A 15,615-nucleotide genomic window follows, 5' to 3' on the forward strand; every position below is an offset into this window, starting at 1 on the left:
CCCCTCTTCTCCTCGCCCTTTCCGAGCTTACTGGGACCCATGGCTGCTCCATAGGCCCCAAATACCACGACCGTCCCTCTGTTTCAGTGAGGAGGATCGTTAGTCGCAACTGCCTCCTTCCTGCACAGCTCCCCGGATCTTAAGTCAAATTCCCTCCGCTTAAGCCGGACTCTTCAAAAAAAACCCCTGCTCTTCTCTGAGATGCGGGCTTCGAGCGCCACCTAGCGGCAGTTATGGAGACGCGCAACAGAAGCACGGGTCCTACAGTCACCCCTTTCCCTCTATCGCACATGGAGCCCCCAAGCCAGCCCGGACGCGGTCCCACTCTCACACCACAAGCCTTTACATGAGCACGCTTCACCTCCACTTCCTGGCACTGAACCATTAGGAGAGGGCCACGGCAAGGAAGACCAGGGATGCGGCTGGGGGACACCCCCTTGGAACCCGCAGATGCCCGGAACGCTCTTTCAGGAATCGGACATGAGCGGGGTTGAGAAAGGGGCAAGCCATGTCTCTGCTGGTGGGGGAGGGGGCGCATAAAAACGGTCCCCCTTGGGGCATCGCTAGAGGCCACTTCCTCTTCGCAGTGAGTGCCTAAAGGGGAAGTTATGAGCCCCGAGTCACCTCTATTCCTACTCCAGCCTTGCCCTCCCCTGCAGCCACCCGGACTTCAGAAGCAAATTACCAGAACCGCCCCCCACCCCCAACCCCCTGCTCACAAATTTAGGGTCCGTGCAACCGCCTCAGCGCGGAAAGGTTAGGCAAGCGCTCCCTCTGCTGTCCATAGTTCGGTACTGCTGCACACTGCCACTCCAAGGACTGCAAAATTCAGTCAAGCAGCAGGATTGGCTTCTCTAATCCTGGTATGATATACTGGCGGTCATCTTAGCCATCCCTCTGCCTCAAGGGAGAAGGTCCCTCTCCCAAAAGGGCAAAAGAGGCTTCTCCGGTCTTCCCGGGTTTGCACAGGGAAGAAATGACTCAGTGTTGCTGAGTTCCACCCCTTCCACTAGTTCTGTGCTTGTTCATTTCTGCTGCTGAGCCAGCTGCCCTCCAACTGATGTCTGGCAAATAATGAATTTCTTCTTCTACAGTATGATCATCAAGGCTGACAGGGCAGGCTGTGTTCCTTAGGTAGTACTCGACAGATGGAAAGGTCACAGGGAAGGTGAGTGCCAACAGGTCAGTCCTTTCAGAGACTATATAGAAAGCGGTGAGAGGTGGTGACAGTGCTGTCTGGCACTGCTAGAAGAGCCAAGGCCCCTGAATTTCCATGTTTATAGCCAGCCACTCCCTGGCAGAGAACCCCCAGGTCCCTCACATGCTTGATACACACTGACACCCTGATATGCCAAATACTTCCTTCTGCTGACCCAAGCTGCCACCATCACCTAGTGACACTGAACCCTTGACCTTGGCACAGCCACACTCACCAGAGCCCTGCTCCTGATATCTGTTCCCACCCCATTGCAGGACATTGTCCAGCCCTGGACAACTAGGAGAAGCAAGGGTCAGAGTAAGCAGGAACCATGGCCAGGTGTGGGATGAGGCAGTCCATAAAGGTCACTGTGGGTCTTTGTGGGATTTTGGCACTGTCCTTAGAGAAGAGAGAGGGAGGGCAGTGTGTGTGTGTATGCGACAGAAGGAGAGGTGTAGGGCTTTGAAGGTCCCCATGTAACATGAGATCTTGTGACAACCACTCATTGAGGTGATGCTCTGTGATTGTGTATAGGTCTCCCAGAGCTCTGATCCAGGCCCCTCCCACCCACCTGCCATATCCAAAGAGCAGGCATCCTACCTGGACACAGATCAGAGTAAGCCACAAGTACTGGGAATTTCCAGTTACTCTAAATAGCTCAGGAAAGTGAGACTCAAACCTAGGCCTTAGATGGGGGAAAGTGGTAGAGGGGGGCTTCTGCCCTTTTCCATTCTTATCCATCCTTTCTCTCTTGGGGTCTTCAGTAGTTTTCCATGAGGGTACATGGTGCTTCCTCCTCTCACCAGCATGGACATCTTGGGGTCCTTGGAGTCACTACACTTTGAGCCAGGACACTTCATGTCCCTTTCTCCTCAGATCTAGGAGGAGAAGGCAGCAGGGGAGCCATGTCTGATGTGCCTGGCTGTGTGCCAATCTGAGCTTGAGAAAAATGCAGGTTTCAGGGCTGCACTCCAGAGCCATTAAAATGGAATCCCTGGGAACCTGGCCTGAGAATCTTCCATTTGGTGTAGCAGCTCCCTCCCATTTAACCCCTTCCTGGATTCTTATGGGCACCAGTCTGTGAGAAGTGTAGAACCGCTCCCCTGCCCATCCAGAATGGCTTACAGCTGAGGCAATCACACCTGCCATTACGGATCAGACATCCTGGGTTTAAGCCTGTAACTTCCTAGCTGTGGGACTTTGGTGGGACTCTCTGAGCCTCAGCTTCCCCATCTGAGATCTGGGGATAGTAATCCCTGCCTCTGAGGGCCAGATGAAGCTAATGTTCCCCAAAGATGCTTTGTAAAAGGCACATTTCAGTACAAATGCTGCTTATTATTCAAGAACTTCAGTGCTAGGTGTAAGGAGTTAATAAATTTGGGGGGACAACTCCCCTTCTTTGGAGATTTATCCTCCTTGTGGGCACCTGAGGGCATCTCACTTGCAGTGACCCAAGGTCTCCACCCTGCTTCCACATTTTCTTCCCAACCCACCTCTCCCATCAAAGACATGTAACTGATCTCTGTGGGAAAACAAAGGGGAGAACAGCCATGCCCTTACCCTTCACAAATAGGGGCTTAACTAGTGTCAGTTTTTGATATTAACAGAGTGGCTGTGGGTTGAGTTCACCTGTCAGGGGTAGGGGGTTGGAGAGTCAGGGAAAACTTATTAAAAACACATACACAGGATGCTGAGTCTGATCAGGAGTCAGGTGCTGGGAGGGGCCTCTGCTGGTACATTTTTTTTTGGGGGGGAGCATGGTAATTAGATTTATTTGTTTTTAGAGGAGGTACTGAGGATTGAACCCAGGACCTCATGCTTGCTAGGCATGTGCTCTACCACTTGAGCTATACCCTCCCCCTGCTGGTACATTTTTATCATGGTCTCCAGGTAATTTGGATTCCTTTATCACTGGGTGAGACTTACAGCCCTGGATGTTGTTATCATAGGCAGGCAGTGAGGTCCTACTGGAAAAGCTCCCCCAGAAACTGCTTATCTCTGGTTTCCTTCTAGGGCAGAGGCTGAGGATGGGGTAGGGAGTAGTGAGCCGGATGGACTATGGGGACAATAACCTAGAATGACATTGACTTAGAATGACAGGAAGCAGGCCTAATGGAAAGACTTTTGAGAGTTTTGAGGTGTGGGGCAGGGGATTCACTCATACTAGCCTTGTGGTCTGGGTCTTGACCTGTTTAAAGCCACAGTTTCTTCATCTGTGAAATAGGGGTGACACTCAGACCTGCTCTATTCTAGAGTGGTCATGAGTTGCCACTGTTTCTGAGAGGGGAGGGTGCATTTTCACAAACATATAGATGTGTGCATATGTGTGTAGAAATAAGAGCAGAACAAGCATCCTGTTCTGAAACTTTTTTTTTCATTCAATAATAGATCCTGGACATCTTTCCATGCCTAGATTCTGTGGTGGTAACTTGTAAACTGTAAACTGCAAAACTGTTGAAATGTTGGTTGATTTAAACAGACTTTGGGGAGGGTTGAGGGGCTGTGTCCTTATCAAGGTCCTCATTGTATATGTGCCCATGTCTTTGAGATGATAAACTGGAGGAAAGGGAGGGTTTGTGAGTACATGTGGGTGCATCAGGAGCTGGTGACCCAAGTAGGACTTGGCTGATTTTTAATAGTACGTGGCCTGGAGTGAAAAGGAAGGGACTCAGTTCAAAGTCTTCAGCCCCTAGAAAGCCGCCCTTAGCTGCCTCCTAGGAATCTGCCTCCTGGACAACTGGCCTTCGAAGAGCTCATACTTGGGACTTAGGCAACAAGGAATGGGTGGCACAGAGGATATATTAAGGAATATCTAAGCTACTATAACAAAGAGGCCCCAGATACAGAGGCTAAATGGGATAGATGTCTATTCTTTTTCACATAACAGCCTATATTCTGTCACAATTGAGAGCAGATTCTGGAACCAGATTGCCTGCAGTCAAATCCTACTTTTTGTGACCTCACTCAACCTCTCTGTGTCTGTTTCCTCACTTGTGAAGTTGGGATGTTAATAATGACATAGTAATTCTACCTTATAGGGTTGTTGTGAAGATTAAATGAGTTGTCCCTCCAAAAATTTCTTTATTGAGTGCCTACTATGTATCAGTCACTGTTAGAGGCCCATGGTGGCTGCCATCAATGGGCTCAAATTGGCTGCTTGGGCTCCTGCCATCATGTCTGCCTTCCTGTCAGTGGGAAGAAGGAAAGGGCAAGAGGCACACATACACATTTCTTTCAAGTTCATAACTTAGAAGTGGCCTACAGCTGAGCTCTTCATAGCCATCAGTCAGAATTCACCTAAGCATCAAGGATGCTGGGAAGTATAATCTTCAGGTGTGTGATCACATGCCAGCTAAAACTCAGGTATGCTAAAAAAAAAAGGGGAAACCCACACACCTGTGGTCAAGTAATCTTCAATAGAGGAGGCAAGTATATACAATGGAGAAAAGACAGTTTCTTCAGCAAGTGGGGCTGGGAAAGCTGGATAGCCGCATGTAAATCAACGAAGTTGAAACACTCCCTCACACTATATACAAAAATAAACTCAAAATGGCTTAAAGGCTTAAGACAGAACACCATAAATCTCCTAGTAGAGAACACAGGCAAAACATTCTCTGACATAAATTGTAGCAATGTTTTCCTGGGTCAGTTTACCACAACAATAGAAATAAAAGCAAAAATAAACAAATAGGATCTAATTAAACTTACAAGCTTTGGCATAGCAAAGGAAATCGTAACAAAATGAAGACAATCTACAGACTGGGAGAAAATATTTGCAAACAATACGACTGACAAGGGCTTAACTTTCAGAATATATAAACAGCTCATACAACTCATTAACAACAACAACAAAAAACAACCCAGTCCAAAAATGGGCAGAAGACCTAAACAGACATTTCTCCAATTAAGACATACAGACCGCCAATAGGTACGTGAAAAGATGCTCAACATCACTAATTATCAGAGAAATGCAAATCAAAACTACAATGAGGTATCATCTCACACCAGTCAGAATGGCCATTGTTAAAAAATCCACAAATGATAAATTCTGGAAAGGATGAGGAAAAAAGGGAATCCTCCTGCACTATTGGTGGGAACGTAGTTTGGGGCAGCCACTATGGAAAACAGCATGGAGATTACTTAAAAAACTACAAATAGAGTTAACATATGATCCAGCAATCCCACTCCTGGGCATATGTGCATGGAGATTACTTAAAAAACTACAAATAGAGTTAACATATGATCCAGCAATCCCACTCCTGGGCATATGTCTGGAGGAAACTCTAATTTGAAAAGATACATGCCCCTCAATGTTCATAGCAGCACTATTTACAATAGCCAAGACATGGAAGCAACCTAAATGTCCATTGACAGATGACTGGATAAAGAAGATGTGGTATATATACATAATGGAATACTACTCAGCCATAAAAAGGAATGAAATAATGCCATTTGCAGGATCATGGATGGACTTAGAGATTATCATACTAAGTGAAGTAAGTCAGAAAGAGAAAGACAAATATCATATGATATCACTTATATGCAGAATCTAAAAATGAGACAAATGAACTTATTCACAAAACAGAAACAGCCTCATAGACATAGAAAACAAACTTGTGGTTGCCAAAGGGGAAAGTCAGGAGGAGTAAATTAGGAGTTTGGGATTATCAGATACAAACTGCTATATATAAAATAGATAAACAACAATGTCCTACTGTATAGCACAGGGAACTATATTCAACTGCTTGTAATAACCTATACTGAAAAAAGAACATGAAAAAGAATATATCCATATGTATCACTATGTTGTACACCAGAAACTAATACGACATTGTAAGTCAACTATACTTCAATTAAAAAAAAGATAGAGAGTCTAGGGTAGGTTTCAAAGGGGCTGAGAAACCCCCTCCCCAAACTGGATGCAAAAAAAAAAAAAAAGCCTAAGCGTTAAAAACTTAATAAATTAAAAGTTGTTTTTCAAACCAAAAAAGAAAGGAAGGAAGAAAGAAAGAAAAAGAGAGAAAGAAAGAAAAGAAAGAAGAGCAGATATTGGTAGAAAACTAGCATTTTCTTCTCTGTTCCTGGGGGCAGTTGCATCTTCCTCATACACAGCCCCCGAGGAAGACAGTGACAGAGGGAAGAGTGAGAGGGAGCCTGAGAAAAAAGGCAGTAAAGGGATCATTTATGAAAGGCAGTCCTTGAGACAGGGATAAGGAGATAGGAGGGCAGAAACCAAGACCTGGGGCCACCAGCTTGTGTCCAGGATCCAGGGTCAAGGAGATGTCCTGGAGATGGTGAACCATTTTTATGCTTTTGGATCTTCTTGTGTATTTCCTTCCACTCCCTCTGGGTTCTGAGTAAAGGTCTGTGGACTTCTGTGCTGGGGAAAAAGGTGCGTTATTTTTTGTGCTAGCCTAAGCTTAAGAGGAGGAAGACTGAGAATAATGTTGGAGGACACTTGTGGGAGCCCTGGCCACTCAGAGTGAAATCAGCCACAGACCAGAAAGAAGTGGTTCAGGGTTTCCATACCAATGGCATAATGCACTGAGATGCCCGACGGTCCTAGGAGAAGCAGCTGACAGGGAGGCCCTGGCTGGGCAAGTCTGCACCTGACATGCAGGATGCTGTAAAGGGTGGCTGTGAGTGGCCACTGATGGAGCTGGGGACTTGAGGGTATAAGAACAGTGTGATAACACTGAAAACTAGGGATCTTCATCGTACTCACCACCTTAACCTGTTGTCTGGCTGTATTTTCTCCGTATCCCTAAGCTTAAAGGAGCCTCTAGACCTGGCATTCTTAACCCAGTGTCCAGAATCCCCTGCAGCTGGGGGCACAGGTATGCTTAAGTGTGGGTTTTTTTTTTTTTTTGAATAGTGATGGCATCATGTATTGTTATCAGATTCCTAAAGGGTCCGTGACCCAACAGAAGACAACAGCATTGATTTCTTTCTCTTTTCCTTTTATCTGTTGGGAAGAAACCACCTTGATTTGATTTCAAAACTCCTGTGACTGTGCCTATAAATGTGTTTGTATAAGTAAGTTTAAGGATGAGCAGGAATTCCATAGCCCCTGTCCCTGGGAGGACAATCAGGATATGGCTGAAGTTTTGGCCAGTTTTCTCTCCTGCAGATCCAGCTGGAGAGGGAGGTCAGAGGGAGGGAGCATATTGGGTGGAGAAAGACAAATGGAGACTCTGGACTTGGCAAGTGGAGCCAAGATCCAGCTGGCCTTTTTCTTCTCTTCAGCTCTAACCTTCTGTGAATCTGGATCCCATGAGACAGGAGAATTCAGGAAACAAATTCTTTAGAAGCACATGGTGGGCTTTTAACATATAACTGTTGAATGACTGAATGATTGAATAAATAAAGCAAAAATGGTTTCATAAGAGTACAGCCATGATAATAAAAAACAGGGAAACACAATCTTTGTAAGTCATCTGAAACTCTTGACAGGAGCCTCAGTCATTTCAAAAAGTAGTTTCGCTGTGTGCCGAGACCCTCACATTCAATCCCCAGAACAACCTTGAGACATAGACACTGGGAGTCACAATGCCCATTGAGCAGATGGGGACATGAGGCAGGGGGCTAAGGCACAGCCCAGGGTGGCAGTTTGTGGGTGATCAGAACCAGACATTCTTCCTGGGACCACAGAGCCCATGCTCTGCTTTTCTCACTGGACCACTCCAGCGAGCTTGACCCTCTACTTAGGTCCTGGTGAGGTTGGGAATCCTGTCTTCAGGTTGCAGTCTCCCTTTCAGCATCTCTTCTCTTCTTCCCAGGTGAACTGTGATGCCCATTTCTCCAGCCTCTTGCAACTCCGAGTGTGGCCCTCGGACCAGCAGCATCAGCATCACCTGGGAGCCAGTTAGAACAGCAGAAGCTCAGCTCCACCCAGCCTGCTGAGTCAGAATCTGCATTTTAACAAGATTTCCCTGAGTGATTAGTGTGCACCTTGGAGTTGGAGAAATTCAACTCTAGGTCTCTCTCTGCCATCCACAGGTGAGGGAAAAGCCTTGCTAACCTTATTTGTAGGAAGCCACCTCCTCTGGGATGCTGGGGCAGGGATGCCTGTTTCATTCAAGACCTGCAGCCTCTCTGGTGTTACTTCAGATTTCCTAGGACATCTTCCTCCCAAACCTTCCCTCTCCTTCCAACCAGAAAGCCAGACCTTCCTGCCCTCCCTGCACAATCCCTGCATTACCTTAAAAAAATTTTTTTTAAAAATTCCAGAATAGTCTTAAATTTACAGAGAAGTTGCAAAGGTAGTACAGAGTCCCCATATACCCTCATCACACAGCGCCCCCTATTGGTAATGTCTTACATGTCTGTGGTGCATTTGTCCCAACTAAGCAAACAATACTGGTATATTACTACTAACTGAACTCCCCTGCATTCAGTTTCATTAGATTTTCCACTAATGTCCCTTTTCTGTTCCAGGATTCCATCCAGGATACCACATTAAATTTAGTCATCATATCTTCTTAGTCTCTTCTGGTCTGTGAGAGCTTCTCATGATTTCCTGGAGTTCTTAATGCCCTTAACTGTTTGGAGGAGTCCTGGCCAGGTATTTTGTAGAATGTCTCTCAATTCGGGTTCGGCTGGTGGTTTTCTCATGGTTAGACTGGGGTTATGGGTTATGGGAAGAAGATGGTACCGGTGAAGCACCCTTCTCATCCCACCATGTGGGGGGACATGTAATCAACATGACTCATCACAATGATGATAATTCTGATCACCTGGCTGAGGTCCTGCCTCACCTAACCTTCCCTTTCTTCTTCCCCCAAGTCCCTATAGTTTCCTGCTTGGTAGTGTGTCATTGTTTTAGTGGTTAATGATATGTTTGTACTTCAATGTCTCCCCCACCCCTCTCTAGTGCATTCCTCCCTAGGCCACTTAGGTTGTTTCTCTGGTGCTTTTATTACTGACAAGGTGTGTTGTTGGAACACATCCTCTGCCAACAGAAGCACTGAGGCAGTCACGTGTCTCCTGCCAGCATGAAGCCTAAAAGCTCAATGGAAGTTGCCCACAGGGGCCTAAAGGCAAACAGGAGGCTGGGCCTTCAACAAGCCGAGATATGCTCCGGCTGTTTAGGAAAGTGTTTTCTACTCAAGTTGAAGGAGAAAAATCAGACTTAGATTAGAAAGTGATGGGAAGCAGGGCAATGCTGGATGTGTGGGGGAGGGAGGTAGCCAGACATGCCTGAGTGTTTGCATTTCTTTATATTTTATTCTAAATTCTGAATGATCCCTTTGGATTATGTTAGGCTGTAATTATGTGCTTCTGCTTTAACACAAGCCAGTCATATTTTCATCTGAGAATAGCAGCACTGAATGGGAAACATCCTGCTATTCTTCCCACTTTGAGCCTTCAATCTGCCTGTGCTCCATGAGGTGCCCCCCATCCCCGCCCTCCATCCAGGGCTACCTGTTGCCAAGTAATTAGGGCAGAGGGAGAGTTAAAGACATACTACAAGGGGTCCACCAAGCAGACTAGGTGCTCAGGAAAGAAAACTCTGGCCTCTGGGTGGAACTGATATCTTTAGAGTCCTAAGTGCAGAGGCGGGAGAAGTGCCCAAGATTCATGCTGACCTGTCTCAGCCTCTGCAGCCCTACCTACCACCCCCAGTGAAATCTATACAATCATGTTCAATTTCCAAAATTCTCCATTCAGTGCTAAGTCTGTATGGTTCCAGGATTGTCCAGAGATGGTAAGATATTGGTACTCGTCCTTCCTGAAAGGGCAAGTTATGATCAACAGTCATGTGCATGCCAGGGGGGAGTCTGCTTATGGAATGCTCTGTAGGAGTCTTAGCCATCCTACGAAGGATACATGATGGGTTCAGACGATATGTCACTGGCCAGTTCTCCTTCAGTGGTGGCTGTGGGTAGCGGGAGGGGGAGACTGTCAGCTGCTACCACCATGAATGCTAGTTGCTCACAGGAAAGCCATCGAGGAAGACTTTTCTCCATACTCACTGAGGAAGAACTGGCCTCTGATCCAGCTGGACATGCCCTCGAGCCACACACCTTCTGATAGAGAGGTGAGGGGCAAACAGGCACCCAAGACTATGGGCAGCTGTTTTAGTCAACTCTGTTTGATGGCAGTGAATGGAAACCTGCTCAGAGTAGCTTGATGTAACCTGGCTAGTAGAGGACTCCTCTTTGAGCCTTCCCCGGAGGTGGACTGCAGAAGCTGGGGTACAGTGTGCCCCCCACTCCACCAGACATGGCTGATTAAAGCAGAGCAGATACTGACCCAGACTGAGCCTGCTAGAGCCTTTCCCCTGATTTGGACAGGGCCAGAGAGTGAACAGGACATCTGACTGAAGGTGTACACTCTGAGGCCATGAAGCAGACATGCTCAGCTTCGTGTACAGAGAGAACTGAATGAACCCAGAGAGAGAAGGCTTCTAGGCCTGGCTTCTAGGCCCTCCTGGGGCCCAGGTGTGACACTTGTTCCAGGGTTCCAGGAGACACCTAGCCTTAGAATAACTACCCTTTTTGCCTACATTAGCCTGGGTAGGTTTCTGTCACTTATACCCCAGAAAAGGCTAAGACAGAGGATACTGTAGGAATTCAGAGAGTATCACAGAAAGGAAAGGTGGGAAGCACAATAGGACTCAGGAATTTAAAAAATCATGTGTCTCTCAATCTGCCCATCTGGTTCCTTTTCTTGCCTCTATTTTTCTTAACAGAACAGTTTTCTTTTTTGTTTCCATCAATGAATCTTCAACCAAATGTTTACTCCAGTCCTGAATCTACACAACTTTTCAGTTTCAGCCATTGGATTGTAATCTCTGCATCTAGTTAAAATATGGGGGATAGGGAGAGCGAGAGGAAGAGAGAGAGAGAGAGATTCTGCTTAGCCTGGAGGACAAGAGGTTTCACACAGTGTATTAATCAGGAATTTTTTTTCTTTAAAGAAGAGACAGAAGTCCATCTCTAAGTAGCTCAAGAAGAGAAGCAGCAATGGATTAGTTCATGTAACAGACATGAACAGACTGGAAAGGACTTCAGGAACAACGGGATCCAGAAACACCAACAATGTCACTGGGGCTCTACCCCTCTCTGTGTTGGCCTCGTTCCCTCTTATTGGACCTCTATGTGGGATATGGGAAAGACTGACAACTCTAGACTTATATGATTCCAGAGAAAATAAAGGCCTTCTGTCTCCTGTTACCAGTATACAAAATTTCAGTTAAGGAGCTGATGACCCAGTTTGAGTCACACTCCCTCCCTTTGGCTGATCACTGTAACCAGGAGAGCAAGGGTTATGTGATGGCAGCCTCTCAGTGCCCACATGGAAGGGAGGGGGATCCTTTAAAGAACAGAGCTGGTTGGGAGGGTCCACTGTGCATGGTCTGCAGTGTGACCCCTTTCAGGCACCAGGGGTGTGGCAGATAAACCAGCAGGGAAGCTGGGTGAGAAAGAGGGCAGTACTGGCAGAGAAGACAGTCCTCTTTTGTCTTCCTGATCAGCGCTCCCTCAGAGCCCTATCTTTGCAGATCTGAATCATTCTGCCAACAGCCCTTTGGCCTCCTTTATGTTTTCCTGGAAATTCAGCCTCCTGTTGTAACTCATTCTGCCTGGGCTCAGCCTCCTGGCTCTTGGACCCTTGCTTACATTCTGGAAGAGGATTCTGGAAGCTGGGCTCTGAGCAAGAGCCTGTAACTCTCCCTATGGGTTAGTACTGCCGACAGGACTGCAGACCTTGGCTCATAGGGGCCACTGGGGCGAGAGGAGGTCAGTCTATGGAGGAAACGTTCGTACCTGGTGCGGAATCACTGGCCCAGGCATTAGGCCTGGAGAATCCCAGGTTGAGCTGACTTCCGTCCCATGGAGGGCCTTAAGAGTGAATACCCCTTCTAGCAGCAATTATAAGTGCCTCTCTGTGTTGATTTCTGTCATCCCCAAGTCTTAAGCAAAGTTTTGTTAAATGCTAACAATAATAGAAAGACATTAAAGGTCAGAGGCCTGCAGGCAAACCCTGCCTTCAAAACTGAGACATGGGGAGACATCCGGATTACTTCACAACTCCAGTTGTCTCTCAAACAAGTCTGTTCAGACATCTTTAAATATGCATTTTATCACTTCTCCCTGCCAGAGTGTTGACACTCAGGCTGGCTTTCCCAGGGCTGACTGATGCCTCAGCCGGTGTGTGTAACACCTTCCTGGTACTCGGGGGCGCAGGCATCACCAAGAGACAGGAGGGTGAGCCAGAGGGGCATTCCTGCTTCTCAATCAGTGCCTTTTCCGTTTGCAAATCGCTCAACACCAACCACTTAATACATGCGGACAAATCTGTCCAGACTCTCAAAAGGTACAATTCTTAGGGGTGAGGAAAGAGGAAGGACTGTCTTCCCCATACCCTTCGGCCATCTCCTCCTATTCCCACTTCTCAGCTCTGGCCAGGAAGATTCTGAGAGTGGATACAAAAGTGGAAGCTTTGGGATTTCAGTGAAGACAGATGATGGGGGAGGACCTCGGGTTTCACTGCGAGCCAGCGGTTATGCTGTCTTTGGGACCCACTGTCCCGCAAAGGTATGAACTAGCATCCAACAAGGTCTAAATCAGCGCCAGGTTGTGTTAATTCAGTAACTCTCTTTTAATTACTTTTTTATTTTGAAAAAGCTTAAGCCTACAGAAAAGTTAAAAAACACTATAATAAACTCCCAAATGACCTTTACCAAGATTCACTGAAAACTAGTATTGCTACATTAGTTTCATTGTCCCTCTCTCTTACACACACACACAGATGTAATTATTTTAGTATTATTTTTTTCTGAAATATTTGAGGATAAGTTTCAAATGTCATATCCCTAAATACTTCAGTGGCACATCTCTCTTAAGAACAAGAATATTTTCTTACATAACCTTAGAATAACTACCAAATTAAGGAAATGTCATTAATACACAGAATTATCTAATATGTCCATATTCAAATTCTGCCCTTTGCCCCATATTGTCTTGTTATAGCATTTTTTTTTTCTGATGCAAGATCCAGTCCAGAGTTACAGATTGTGGCTAGTTGTCATGCCTCTTTAGTCTTCTTTAATCTATAAGTTTTTCTCATTTGTTTTCTTTTTATAATATTGACTTTTTGGAAGAGTTTGGATGTCTGATAGTTTTCTCATGGTTAGATTCGCTTTGTGCATTTAGATAGGGAATCTAACCATGAGTGACTCTGTGTCCTCCTTGGTTCATCCATCAGGAGGCACAGGGTGTCATTTGGTCCAATTGTTGGTGATGTTAACTTTGATCGCTTGGTTAATCTGGTCTCTGTCAGATCTATCACTTATGAAGGTTACTTTTTTCCCATTGAAATTAATAAATGTGGGGAGATACTATGAGACTATCCTTTTCCCCCATAAATTGCCCAGTAGTTTAAGCGTCCATTGATGATTGATGATTCTTTCCTGCATTAACTATTACTATGACAGTTGCAAAATGGAGTTGACTACTTTTAACATCTAGAACCAGCTGCTGTTTATTACCTCATTTTACAGATTAAACCACTGAGGGTCTGAAGGTCAAGTAACTTGTCCAAGGCCACAAAGCAGTGAGGTTCATACTTAGGCCTGTCTGATTCCAGAGCCTGTGTTTTTGCCCTTCTCCTATCCTCCCGCCATGCTGCCCTGCCAAACCACCAGCTGTGGGCAGGGATGAGATGTTCTCTCAACCCTGTCTGCCCCACTAAACACTCTCTTTCCTTGCTCCTTTCCCTAAATTTGAGGCTGAGGCTCTGGTCACGGTTGGATGGAAAGAAATGGACCACTGGGTCATTTTTGCAACCTCCCCCATGTCCCAGCCTTCCCCTCTTAGTCCCCTCATGATCCTTCCACAACTGGGATATCCAGAGCAGAAATCTCACCAAGAAGTCACCTCAAAGGGGAGAGGGAGGCGGGGAGGGCCAAATTAGGGGTATGGGATTAACAGATACAAACTGTTATACATAAAATAGATAAGCAACAAGGACGCACTGTATAGCACAGGGAATTAATTACACCCATTATCTTGTAATAACCTATAGTGGAGTATAATCTGCAAAAATACTGAATCACTATGCCATACACCTGAAACTAACACAATATTGTAAACCAACTATACTTGAATAATAACAAAAAAGAAGTCATCTCAATTATTCTGCCCCTTTTCCCAACACACATACATCCCACAGCTAAGAGGCACTCTCCTCCCCTGATCTTGGAGAAGAAGGAGATTATGTATGGTATGAACTGAACTTTGCAAGGTGCGTGAGAAGCGTTCGTGATTGGAGGAGGGGCAGAGGCAGAGCTACAGGGCAAATGCAGTGTCACGTGTGTGAGTGAGTGTGTGTGTGGACAGTTGGGAGTTCTAAAAGGGAGAAAGAGGAGAGAGGGATAGAGTATAGGTGGTGCTTAAAAGCACCGATCTGGTGTCAGAATGCTGGAATTTGAACCTAGGTCCACCATCAACCTGTGTAACTTAGGGTATGTTATTTAACATCTCTAGGCCTTGCTTTTGTCATCTGTAAAAAGGACATAATAGAACCTACCTCATGAGGTTGTGAGGATTCAGTGAACTAATCCATGGAAAGTGCTTTGCGGGTGAGATTTGGTCCGTCAACCATGGGGGTGTGTTGAGGAGGAAGATGATGTAGGTGGCGGTGGGCAGCGGAGGAGCCTTGAAAGGCCCTGGCCCCAGGACAGTGCCCACATGAGGAGAGAACCAGTCGCTGATCACTGGAGAGGCTGAGGGTGAGACTGAGGCAGGAAGGGGCTGGGAGGGCTGGATGACTCACTCACTCACTCACTCACTCACTTGTTTACACTTATCTCACCTGCTTCCAGAAAGGCTTTGAAGTAATTAAAGCCTCAGGTGTCTCAGCCTGCAGAGACCGGAAAGACCGTGTCCCAGCTGGAGCGTGGCTTGGGCAAGGCAGGCACAGCGTGGCAGGTCTGGGGCTCACCCGGAGCTGGAGGAGGACCGGCTTCTGCAGCGTTAAGGGGAGGATGGCAGGAGGAGAGGCAGAGGGAGGAAAGCCAGACTGAGCCCCACTGACCACCAGCCCAGATGGCCAGAGGGGCTGGAGGCTGGGAGTGTCCATTCTGGACAAAGGGAAGTGGGAGGAGGCCCTGAGGGGGCCACTGAGAAGGGCTTCCAGAGGGGCTCAGAATCTGGCTGTGCGCATTTCTGGGATTTTCTCAGTTGCTGTCTTGGGGCTTAGACCACCCTGTTGGATATTCTTGTTGGCCTGTCCTGGGCCCTCCAGCTGCCCCAAGGTGCAGGCCCTCTCCACCGGGAACCACCAACTTCTCATCTCTGGAGGGAGGGCCTTTCCTCTGGGGTCCAGGTGCCTCTGGCCTCAGGCTGAATCACTTGTTGGAGGAAATCCTGTCCTCCCCCACCTGCCTCCCCCTCCTTCTCCCCTCCCACCCT

At 46.8% G+C, this 15,615-nt stretch overlaps 1 long non-coding RNA gene across 3 annotated transcripts in view; it reads right to left on the minus strand.

Moving 5' to 3' along the window:
- Positions 1 to 6,053: 6,053 nt before the first annotated feature.
- LOC116667055 overlaps positions 6,054 to 15,615 on the minus strand; it is a 33,717-nt gene continuing 24,155 nt past the window's right edge. For 2 of the 3 annotated variants that reach the window (XR_004323822.1, XR_004323823.1), the window contains 2 exons: positions 15,017 to 15,169; positions 6,054 to 8,052 (listed from right to left, as the gene is read on the minus strand). This is a non-coding gene — a long non-coding RNA (uncharacterized LOC116667055). Of the gene's footprint in view, positions 8,110 to 15,016; positions 15,170 to 15,615 lie in introns of all 3 variants that reach the window. The other variant, XR_004323824.1, reaches the window with a different exon arrangement.

The sequence above is a fragment of the Camelus ferus genome, chromosome 11 (assembly GCF_009834535.1).
Source record: "Camelus ferus isolate YT-003-E chromosome 11, BCGSAC_Cfer_1.0, whole genome shotgun sequence".
NCBI classification, from domain to species: domain Eukaryota; kingdom Metazoa; phylum Chordata; class Mammalia; order Artiodactyla; family Camelidae; genus Camelus; species Camelus ferus.